Consider the following 12,665-nt stretch of genomic DNA (forward strand, 5'->3'; position numbering starts at 1 on the left):
TATTATCTCGCGGGCCAAAGATAATTCCACCGCGGGCTGGATTTGGCCCGCGGGCCTTGAGTTTGACATATATGATCTAGATGCAGGTAATTATTCTTCCATCCCTGCCTCCACTTGTTCCTCCTCACCAGTTTATTTTTAGTTATATAGTAAACACTTCTGTGTCGTGCTAGCTGTGTGATATTGGTGAGCAGGCTAAAGGGAGCTAAGAGATACTCTTGTACTCTGAATCACACGCAGTGCTGCCAGTCTTCATACGCTGTAAGATAGTAGTTTGAAACTGTGTGAACAGGAAGCATTTGGGTACCTATACTGTAATCATGCTTGTTAATTTTCTACAATTTGTAAATAGCCCTTTGAGGACTGTCAGTGTTAATGATCAACCTCTTAACTCTACGATGGTCCCAGCATGTCTTGAACTGAGTGTCAGAGAGCTGGATGTTTATTTAAATAGGTACTATAGTATGATGTCATTCTCTTGTCCCATGTGATCACAGGGCACCTGGTTCTAGTCCCAGCACACCAGGTCTGTGTTATGGGCCCTAGAATCAACCATTCAGTCAGCAAACATCCCGTTTCAATTGTGCCAAATTGTCATTATGATAGAGAATGATGCCATTCGGCCCATCAAGTCTGCACCTTCCTTGTAGAGCTGTTCAATCAAATTGGTTCTTCTGTGTTCTCTCCATAGTCCAGCAAATATATTTTTATCATGCATTTTCAATTTCATTTTAAAATCATCTTTGAAACACATTTTTATGGTAGACTTATATAGGTGACTAATCTCTGTAGTCAAGCAGAGTTAGAGTTGAGGAAGTCTTTTTTCTATCAGGTGCTGACTGCCTCTCTGTCCTGGTAAGTTTACCTCCTTTCTTGTCTCTTAAGCAGGATCTGGATGTTTAGGTCATGAGACAACCTTGCCAAAGCTGAAGAATGACTGCATGTCATGTTATCAGTGAATTACTTGGAAGGATCAGAATCGGGTTTTATTATCATTGACATTTGTCATGAAATTTGTTGTCGTTTGGCAGCCATACAGTGCAAAACATATAAAATACTGTAGCGGTGTGCTACACGCAGCGCTAAAATAACGACACAGAGTCAGTAAACTGCAATTAAAGAAGATTTTATTCGAACTTCACAGCCTTGCTTTAAAGCCTCCCTCATCCTGCCCTCCCCGGGCACGGATGCTGTAAGGGGCACGTACTCACAAACCCCCGCAGGCTTTTCCCTTTGTTGGTGAAGCAGACCTGGTGCCCTTTTGGGACTGGCCTTTATGCCGGCGCGCTGGCTATTTGTGAGCCGGTTCGAGTGTGCTAGTAAGTGGGTCGCCACAATACTATAAATTACAAAATAAATAAATAGTGCAGAAGACGAATAACCAAGTACATTTCATTGGTTCATGGACTAACCAGTATTGTGATAGCAGAGGGGAAGAAGCTGTTCCTAAAATATTGAGTGTGGGCTGCCAGGGCTCCTGTATCTCCTCCCCAACATGAAGAGGGCACGTCCTGAGTGATGCAGGTCTTTAATAAAGGATGCTGCCTCCCTGAGGCATCACTTATTTAAGATAACTTCAAAGGCAGGGAGGATTATTCCAGTGGGGTAAGCTGGCTGAATCAACAAGCTTCTGCAGACTCTTGTGATCCTGTGCATTGGAAGCTCCATACTAGGCTGTGATGCAACTAGTCAGAATGCTCTCCATTGTACGTCTGCGGAAATTTCCAACCATCTTATTTTTATCGGGGTTTTTTTGGACCTCAGCCTTCAGGTGCCTGTAACTGTTCATTTTCTCTTTAGGAATAGTATAATTTCTGATTTTAAATGCATTATACATGTGGTTAATGTGATTATGGATCTTCTAGTCATTCTCATCAAACCAGTGCAGTAACAAGAAGCACACATTAATTTTAGGAGATAAGCTTCTCAGAAATTGTCTTTCTGATCTTTTACCTTACAGGGATAACACCGGACATCTGCAGGTGTATTTAATTGCCCCACAGATTGAGGCAAACAGCCAATGATAAAATCATCCATTTTGTAATTTTGTGCCATTTTCTTTAAGAATACACAAAATAGAAGCACAAGCAAGCCTTTTTATCCTTCGAACTGACTCCAACATTCAAAAAAACATAACTTAATTACTTTTCTGCCAGCCACTAGCTGTAGTTGAATACTTTGAGTAATTTTATTCCCACTTATAAATATTTGCAGCAATACAAAATGATAGTATACCTCCAGATTAATGTGTACTGGCCTGACTCCATAGTAGAAAGACGTCAGACCCTGCAAAAAGTTCTTTTCTCAGACCATATGAGCTTAAATCCAGTTTGAATATGGCTGTAGTGCAACAGACCTTGATTAACTTGGATTTTAACAAACTACCCGAAATCTTATTTCAGTGATTCGTAAGCACAATGCCTGCAGAAGAAAAGATTTCAGTTAAACCTGGGAATGGAAATCTACCAAAAATACCAGGAGTCAAGAGTCTAGCAAGGTTGAGGTATTGTTAAAAATAAAAGCACTAAAGAAATTGATGAAGTTGATAAATTCAAAGGACCTGATGAACTACATAACAGAATTTTGAAAGAGTTGGCATCAAGTTGGTGGATGCCTTAGATAGCATCTTTTAAAATGCTTTGGATGCCGGAATGGTTCCTGCAAGTGAATTGTAGCAAATCATACCCCAATATTCAAGAAAGGAGGGAGCGAGGAAACAAAACTGCTATCCTGTTAATCTAGCGTCAGCATGCTGGAGTTTATAATAGAGCATGTAATGGCAGAATACCTGAACAGGAAAAGTTGGATTTAACAGAGTCAGCAAAAAATTATGAAAGGGAAAAGAGTTGATTTATCTGCTGGAATTTGTTGAGGATGTGACTAGTTAATTAGATTAAATGGACCCAGCAGATATGGTAATTTTAGCTCTTTAGAAGGGTGAAATTAATTACTATAGAGGGCTGTGAAGCCCACAATATTGTGTACCTTTAAGGCAGAGATTGATAGGTTCTTGATAGGCTGTTACAGGGAGAAGGCAGGAGAATGGGGTTGATAAAAACTCAACCATAATTGAATAGTGGAGCAAATTTGTTGGGCCAAATAGCCTATCCCCGTATCTTACGGCCTTTCTATAAGGTCCTACGAAGAAATTTGTCAACAAAGTTAGTTCATGTGAAATTGGAGGTTATATACTGAGATGGATTGAGACCAATAAAAAAGAATTCGAAGAGTGATAATAAATGGACCTTTCTCAGGTTGGCAAATGATTTACAGTAGGATTAGTGCCAGGCTTCTAGCTATTTACAATCTATACTAATGATTTTCCTGAAGGACCAAATGTTACATCTCTAAGTTTGCTGATGTTACAAAATTAGATTTGATAGTGAGCAGGAACAAGTATGTAAATAGGAAGATATGGTACATAGAACATAATGTTGAAAAAGGAGAGACTATCTACCTGGGTGAATAATATGCAATCTGCTGGACGAACTTAATGGGTCAAACAGCATCTTCTGGGGGAAAGGAATTGTCCGTGTTTTAGGTCAAAACCCTGCATCAGGATTGAGAGTGGAGACAGCTGGCAGGAGTGTGAGAAAGGTCAGAGGTTGGTGGGTAGGTATTGAAGAGTGTGGGCATATCAAGCCAGGTCATGGTGGGAGGAGACCTGAAGGAAGCAGAAGCAGACAGTAGAAAGGAGGAAGCTGGAATCAGGAGGGAGTTGGGTAAGATGAAGGTGGAGGAAGCTTTATAAGGTGATAAAGAGGATCACAAAGTCCTGAAATCTGGTAACGGTTGATCACATAGGGGAAAGGTGAAGTGCAGATGAAGTCAGGACCAACACACACACACACACACACACAATTATGGAGGAACTCAGCAGGTTAGGCAGCATCTGCTGAGGGAAATAAACAGTCAACATTTTGGGCTGAGACCCTTCATCAGGATCTGATGCTGCCTAATGTGCTGAGTTCCTCCAGGATTTTGTATGTGTTGCTCAAGATTTACAGCATCTGCAGATCCCTTGTGTTTATGAAACTGGGACCAGATGGGGAAAGCTGGTAGGTAGCAGGGCAAAATTTCTTTTAAAAATGGTGTTTTGAGAAATTCAAATTTCAAAGGGATCTAAATATCCTTCTAAGAAAATTACTGAAAGCAAATATATGGTTGCAGCAGACCGTTGGGAAAACTCTTATTGTGAGAGGGCAAGATGACTAGGTTACAAGAATGAAGATATCACTGCACTGTACATCTCTTCGCTCCTTAAGTAATGAGTGCTGTTTTGCTATCTAAAGAAGGTTCTACTCACCATAGAAGGAGTTCTGTGAAGACTAGTCCTTGGGATGGCCAGTATGCAATCTGAAGAAAGATTAAAAATACAAAATGCTGGCAGAACTCAGCAGGCCAGACAGCATCTATGGGAGGAGGTAGTGATGACGTTTCGGGCTGAAACCCTTCATCAGGAGTGAAGTAACATGGGATGGTCGAGGTGGGGTAAGAAGTGGGGGGAGGGATGAAGTAGAGAGCTGGGAAGTGATAGGCTGAAGGGAAATGGGCTGGGGGAAGGTGGAGAATTATGGGAAATTAAAGAGAAAGAAAGGTAGGGCTGGGGAGAGATTATAGTGAGGGGGGGGGAAGAGAGAGAAAGAGAACCAGACTAAAACTATAGATAGGGATGGGGTAAGGGGGGGACATGGGTATCAACGGAGGTCTGTGAGTTGAATGTTCATGCCGGCAGGTAGGAGGCTACCTAGGCGGGAGATAAGGTATTGCTCCATCAACCTGCATGTCGCCTCATCTTGACGGTAGAGGAGGCCATGGACAGACATATTGGAGTGGGAGTGGTCTGTGGAATTGAAGTGTGTGGCCACAGGGAGATCCCGACACTGCTGGAGGACTGAGTGCCGGTGCTCAGCGAAACGGTCTCCCCGTCTGCGGCGGGTCTCCCCAATGTATAAATGGCCACATCGGGAGCACCGGATACAGTATATCACCCCAGTTGACTCGCAGGTGAAGTGGTGCCTCACCTGAAAGAACTGTCTGGGCCCTAGGATGGTGGTGAGGGAAGAAGTGTGGGGGCAGGTGTAGCACTTCTTCCATTTGCAGGGATAAGTGCCTGGAGGGAGGTCGGTGGGGAGGGATGGGGGGGATGAATGGACAAGGGAGTCGCGTAGGGAGCGATCCCTGTGGAAAGCCGAGAGTGGGGGGGAGGGGAAGATGTGTCTGGTGGTGGGATCCTGTAGGAGGTAGCGGAAGTTACGGAGGATTATACGTTGGATCTGTAGGCTGGTAGGGTGATAGGTGAGGACCAGGGGGATTCTATCCCTGGTGGGCTGGCAGGGGGATGGGGTGAGGGCAGAGGTGTGTGAAATATGGGAGGTGTGATGGAGGAAGATTAACAAGGTTAAACCTATATTCTTCAGAGTTTAGAAGAATGAGAGAAGGACTCATTGAAACTTTGAAAGGGAATAAAGGAGTATATGGAAAGTCCAGGAAAATAGAGCTGAGGAAGAATAATTACATATTGCTGGAAAGGATCAACAAGATTGAGACCTTTGAGTTCCTAGGTGTGAACATCACTAATAGCTGTTCCTAGTCCAACCAAGTTGATAACATGGCCAAGGAAGCTCACCAACACCTCCACTTCTTCTGGAGTCTAAAGGGATTTGGCATGACCCCATTGTCTCTTACCAATTTTTACTGATGCACGATATAAAGCAATCTGTCTGGATGCATAATGACACTGCTCGGCAAATCACAGGAAGCAGCCTTCCCGCTGTGGAGTCTGTCTATACTTCTGGCAACCTCAGTAAAGCAGCCAACATAATCAAAGACCCCACCCACCCCAGACATTTCCTCTGGCATCGGGCAGAAGATACAAAAAAATTTGAAAGCACATACCACCAGGCACAAGGACAGCTTCTATCCCATTGTCATCAGACTCTTGGACAGACCTCTTGAAAAATGGACTAGTTGGACAGTTGGCCTCGCAATCTTTAAGATCTTGTACTTTATTTTTTACCTGCACTGCATTCTTTTGGTAGTTCTTACAATTTATTCCGTATTATTGTTTTACCTTTATTCTAACTCATTGAATTGTGGAATGATTCGATCTGTATAAAAAGAATGCAAGGCAAGCTTTACTCTGTGTCTTAGTACATGTGACAATAATAAACGAATATCAATACCAATACAATTTACTTTGGTGCATAAAACAGTGTTTATAAAGTTATCGGCCTGAAACATTAACTTTCTTTCAGATTCTGCTTGGCTTGCTGAGAATTTCCAGAATCTACTTCTTTTACTTTTAGATTTCAGGCATCCTCCATTTTTAAAAAAATTTCCCAGGTGAGGTAGAAAATTAACCATGAACCTGAATGACAGAAGAGAATTGAAGGGCCAGGTGGCTGGCGTTTGCTCTCAATTCCCATATTCTTATGTGCTTTTATTTTATCTGTAAACACACAGGGCTCTGTGAGGTACATAACTAGAGTTGCGGTTGTTAAAAGGAACTACGGAATATTTTAAAAGCAGAAATCAATGCACCGCTACGAATTGTTAGTAATAGGAGGCTTGCTGCTATGGGCGGGGCTCTTTATGCTAATAGGTCACATGGCACAGATTCTATTGGCTGGCTGTGTCGAGCCAGGTTGTGTTTTACTCTTTGATTTTCATAAACCAGTTTGAACCTCACCGAGCAAGAAAGTTAATGATTGATTTGTGTGGCCTCGCCTTGTTCACCTAACCTGTGCACTGGGAAGAGTTTCGGTCATCTGTTACCACTTTGTGGAACTGCTTTACTTCCACAGGGATTACACTGGTGTGGACGCCGGTGATACGGCTGCGCCCCTGCCTCCAAGCAGTGGGGTTGCTCAACCTTCAACTGGACTTTGTCTGCATCAGACGAAATCTCTAAGCGCTGTTTGCGTCACTGCAAGCTTATAGAGGGCAGGTCAAAGCCGAGCCAGTACAAAGTCGGTAACAGCCAGCTTTTATCCTTCCCTGAGCAGCTCAAATTCCAGCCGCTGGCGGCCTGGAGGGGGAGGGAAGAGGAAGTGATCGCAGAAAGTGGGAGCCCAATCTGGGCTGATGTGTGCGTGGATGTGGGAGTCTCTTCATCATCCCATGCTGCTGCATCAGTGCAATTCAAACTTACAGACAGTTCCACAGTAACCACAGCTGACACTTGAAGAGGTGGGTATTTTCTCACTGATCCTGTGGGGGAGGTGTGATACGAAGGCTGAGGGTCCTTTTTAGAAATGTTTAATTCTGCAGCAGCTGCTGGGGCCTTTGTTTTAGGGATTTACCTCCTGAAAGGAATTGACCACGAGATGTGTTAAGGAGGTTTCGGCGGTGCCCTGGAAACATTAAAGACGTGTCATTGACCAAAAGCACTACAAAGACTCCAGATTTGAAAACTAATATACTGTACTGTTTGACTCTGTTCCTTCATCACATTTTAGTGCAACTTAATACGATTTCTAATGAACTTCACAGTGTACTTTTCCAACAGTCCCGGGTAGGTTTGGTGGCACGGTTTTGGGGCAGATACTGGATGCCAGGCTGTTGTAAGTGCCGGGGGTGGAAGAGCTAGTCCTTTCGGGGTTCTGCTGAGTTTCCAGAACGCTAACTGTCCGCAGTTTACCTGAGGATTGCGAGAATCACCTGAGTGTCCTGCCTTACGCTCTGATGCAAACAAAAACGAAATCACGGCCGCAGCCAAAGAAAGGAAAATACCTAAACACGTGTACAAGCAAGCGAGGTAGTGCACGGTAAAAATACTGGAGAAGTTTTAAAATAAAATCAAACTGGAAATACACAGCTGTTCAGTCAGTATCTGTGGAGATGTCCTCTATTCTGTTTCTAATCGTTGAAGAGTTAGATCATTGACTGCGAATTTACTTGCTGCCATTCTTAGTATTAATGTTATCCGTGATACCGTGTAATACTGTGGTTTGTAGTTCAGTGAATGTTTGATAGTACCTGAGATTTATCAGTCTTGTCTACAGTTGTCGAAGCTATCGTTTATCCAGCTGCATTGTTATTTTAGTTTTAGTTCTGCAGCAGAGACTGAGGGTTAAGGCACACGATTTGTTATAAACACGAGATTCTGCAAATATAAGATGCACAAAATGCTGGAAGAACTCAGCAGGCCAGGCAGCATCTATGGAGAGAAATGAGGAGCGGATGTTTTGGGCCAAGTCCCTTCATCAGGACTGGAAGAAGGTAGGGGAATGAGTTCAAGCTAGAAGGTGATAGGTGATGAGGAAGGTTGGTGGGTGATTTGTTATAAAATGCTGTACTGTAGGACTCTGTCAAGCTCTGGCACATTGTATGATCTTGGTTATAACACTTGGAAGTGGCTACATTTAAGACTATATTTCTACTTGGGATAGTGCATTTATACAGTGGCTCTCAAAATGCTCAGCAGGTGAGGCAGCATATTTGAAGGGAACTGAACAATGGACTTTTTGGATCAAGGTCTTTCATCAGCATCTCCATACAACAGAACTCTTCTTTATGAACTAAACAGGACGTTGTTATTTTCAATGCAAACTTCAAATTTAGTTCACAAAGGAGGGAGTGCTGTTGTGCAACAGACATTTTTATGTGTCTTTGGAATATTGTTTTAAGATGAAGGATGAAAATTCTTAGTAAAATCAAGTTGGGTGATCAATTTGTTTTATGCCCTAGCAAGCAAACATGCATAGCAGTCATTGTAACTGGACTCTCCTAGATTCATCTCTACAATTAAGTTTGATGCAATGCAGTGTTATCCCTGCCTTCGTCAGTGAGTTATCTTACTTGGGGAGAATTATACCAGAATTTGCAAATCCTAAAGAAAGCTGTTCAAAAAGCGCCATTTGTCTCACACATGGACTTGGTCTTTTGACATGTTATTGTCAAGAATCAGATCAAGGGCATCATTGGAGTCCATCATCAGTGATGTTGTCAAGCCAATTTAGCACCATTTCAGTAGCCTGGAAATAATATGCAGTTTATACCATTCAAATTTTGTAATTTTAATAGAAAAGTGAAAGAATGTCTGAGGCCCTCCCGTGGGATTAAAACAAAAATCAAAATGCTTCTTTTTTTTAAAAAAAAACAAGCTATGTATATTTTAGTTAGCTGAATGAAAATGTATCCATTGGAAAATTAGATCTGTTAAGACATGATTATGATTAATCTTCAAGGAGTCACATGCAAAAAGATGGATTTTCAAGGTAGTTTTGCAGTGAAAGTAGATAATCGGTTCATTGATTAAGGTGGGGAAGGTTGCAAAACCAAACACTAAGGAGAGGAGCAGGGAAACACTGGCAATAGCTTCTGGATTTCTCTGCAGCTTCAAGATGCGCCACCGATTTCAGTGCCAGTTTTACTGCCACTACACCTATATACTAAGGACCAGTAATTATTATATAAAGTTTAACCTTCCTAAGCTTTACCCAACAGGTTTCCATTTTAAAATAACTGAATGCTTCTGTTTTAATTTCCCTCTGTTTACAGCTACAGGAGAGGATCTACATTAGAACAGCACCTAGTTAATGAGGCAGCTGTTACTTTTGCTGATATGGTCTTAAAAGGCATTTATTGTCATCAGTCTGGGGAGAAACAACTTCAATGCCAAATCTATCGGCTATCTTTCAAATCAGTCACCTAGTAAAGGTTGTATCAAAGGTGGCTATAGAGCAATCCTTTGGTCATCCTTGTGTAGGGAAGTGATAACCGAGGACTCTGATAAATAGATGTTTCCATTAAAAGGATGTGCCTGAGTAATGACAGAGTGTCAGTTTAATATTGGAGATGGGAAAAGTAGTGAAAAACAAAGTATTCTCAGAGGGAAATCTGGATAAAAATGGGAGAGTAACCATGGAAAATTATACCAACAGACCTAATTAAGATCATTGATGCAGTAGAAAGTACTAATGAAGGTAGTGAAGTAGAGATATATTCAGAGGGGCAGATGTGCCAGTGGTTGCCGGCATTAAATGCCTGGCAGAGAGGCTGCTCCAAGTTGTTCTCTGCTTCCAGAAACCATTCCATGGACTTCAATGGAACTGAGTTTCAAAAGTGAAGAATGATGTGTTGTAGTTATGCCATTGAACACTTAAGACAAAGGAAAAATTCTAGGCAGATTTGCAGTAAACCTCCATGTTACTTGGCAGTGGTAATTTCAGTTTGGAATTGACTGTGGTGGTAAGAGCAGGGGTCCCCAACATGGGGTTCATGGCCTCCTTGCTTAATGGTGTTGGTCCGTGGCATAAAAAATGATTGGGAACCCCTGGAGAGGGAGAGGTAACTGGATTTTTCTCTGACCAGAGAGAAGAGTGCATTGTTTTCCCAGGCAGTATTTAGTCCAATATGTACAAATGTCTTCTACCTGAGTATTGAGAGTATGGATTGGATTACTGTGGATGACTCAAAATGTGACACACTAGAAAGTGGTAAAAATATTGACGGATTTCCAAGGGAGATTTGTGAAATGGGAGGCTACAAGACAGTTCTAATTTAAGACAGTTAGACATAGCAGCAGAATTCAGCCATTTGACCCATCAAGTCTGCTCCTCCATTCAGTTATGGCTGATTTATTTTCCCCTCAACCCCATTCTTCTGGCTTCTCTCCATAGCCTTTCATGCCTTTACTAATCAAAAACCTGTCAACCTCTGCTTTAAATGTACCCAATGGCTTGGCTTCCACAACCATCTGTGACAGTGAATTTCACCAATTCACCACCCACTGTCTAAAGAAATTCATCCTCATCTCTCTTCTAAAAGGATATCCTTTGTTTGTGAGTTTCCAGTTTCCCACTACTGGAAGCGTCCTCTCCATTTTAACTCCGTATCTAATAGTTTCAGTGTTTGCTATGTTTCAATGAGATTCTCTCTTTCTTCCCTTCCCAATTCCGCTGAACTCCAGCGAGTATAGGCCCAGACCTATCAAATCATCTTTACATTAACCCTTTCATTCCTGAGATAATTTGTGTAACCCTCTAAACCACCGCTGGACACTCTCCAGTGCTAGCACATCCTTAAAGGGGCCTAAGACTGATCTCAGTACTCCAAATGTGGTCTGACCAATCAATGCCTTATAAAGCCTAACATTACATCCTTGCTTTTATGTTCTCGTCCTCTCAAAATGAATGTCAACATTACATTTGCCTTCCTTAATACTGACTCAACCTGTGTGTTAACCTTGAGGGAATGGTGAACTTGGACTTTTGAATTTTCTTCCCATTTTTAGAAAATAGTCAATGCTTTTATTCTTTCTACTGTATATTTCCCTGCACTGTATTCAATTTGTCACTCTTTTGCCCCTTCTCCTAATTGTAGCCCCCTGGCTAGCCTCAGGCTCGCTCAACTCGCTTCCGTCTGGGGGGAGCAGCCTTCGGCCCCGCCAAACTGGATAATCAGCTTGTGTGGATGCTGTGTGATGTCCCCGCCTCGCCAAATAACAGACAGTACACCGTGTGCGATTAAATGATTACACTTTATAGATCTCACTAGAACTAAGTGATTAATAACGATACAGTATATATGAAGGAAAAGAAAATAAAGAAAAGGCGCCAAAACTTATCAAAGTCTAAACCACTTCATGCACAACCGTTGGAGCTCAATTAACAAAGTCTTCTGGCCACCATTCGATCCCCTCTGAACTCCTCGACTCGTAGCTCAGGATCACCCGAAGTGATCAACCAAGCACGTCTGTCCTTGTCTCCTCTCCTCGCCGAACCTCCTGGCCTCAGACCCCTGCTCGGGGTCCAATCCATCGCCCAGTTTACAGCATCACGTCCTCTCTCTCTCACCCCCTCGCGCTGACTCCCCAAATCCCTGCCAACAATAGTTTACGGACCCAGAAGAGAGAATAGCATTAATCCCAATTGGTTAACAAATGAATATAATTCTCATTATCAGCAACTCTAAATCCAAACAAACTGCGAGAGAAAGCAGTTATCATAACAAAGAAGCATTCCTACTTTTAACAAAACAAAGAAGCCATTTTGATTAACATATGCAGTAACAGAAAAAAGAAGAAACCCCCTCACACCAATAAGAAACCCCCTTACATAATCTATCTGAGGCCTTCTGCAGACCCCTAGCTTCCTCAACACTATCTGCTCTTCCACCAGGAAATCAAGCAACACACACAAAATGCTGGTGGAACGCAGCAGGCCAGGCAGCATCTATAGGAAGAAGTACAATCGGTGTTTCGGGCAGAGACCTTTTGTCAGGACTAACTGAAAGAAACAATAGCAAGAGATTTGAGGGGGGAGATCTGAAATAATAGGAGAAGACAGGAGGGGGAGGGATGAAGCTAAGAGCTGGAAAGTTGATTGGCAAAAGGGATACACAGCTGGAGAAGGGAAAGGATTACACAGCTCCCCCTCCCCTTCCCACTTGCAAATCTCTTATTATCTCATCTTTCAGTTAACCATGACGAGAGGTCTTGGCCCAAAATGTCGACTGTACTTCTCCCTATAGATGCTTCCTGGCCTGATGTGTTTCACCAGCACTTTGTGTGTGTTGTTGCCCTTCCACTGATCTGCATATTATTTGCAAACATGGCCACAAAGCCATCGTCCAGATCATTAGCATATAGCGTGAATAGTGGACCCAACGCTGACCTGTGTGGAACACCACTAGTCACCGGCGGCCAATCAAAAAAAGCC

General features: G+C 42.6%; 1 protein-coding gene across 7 annotated transcripts in view; it reads left to right on the forward strand.

Moving 5' to 3' along the window:
* Positions 1-12,665, forward strand: part of dlg3 (discs, large homolog 3 (Drosophila)) — a 559,740-nt gene that overhangs the window by 471,528 nt on the left and 75,547 nt on the right. The window contains exon 1 of one of the 7 annotated variants that reach the window (XM_073058155.1): positions 6,745-7,191. The exons of the other annotated variants lie outside the window; for them this stretch is intronic. The gene's annotated coding sequence lies outside the window, so the exon portion shown is untranslated. Of the gene's footprint in view, positions 1-6,744; positions 7,192-12,665 lie in introns of those variants that run through there. 7 annotated transcript variants of the gene reach the window in all.

Source organism: Hemitrygon akajei, chromosome 10 (assembly GCF_048418815.1).
Source record: "Hemitrygon akajei chromosome 10, sHemAka1.3, whole genome shotgun sequence".
NCBI lineage: Eukaryota > Metazoa > Chordata > Chondrichthyes > Myliobatiformes > Dasyatidae > Hemitrygon > Hemitrygon akajei.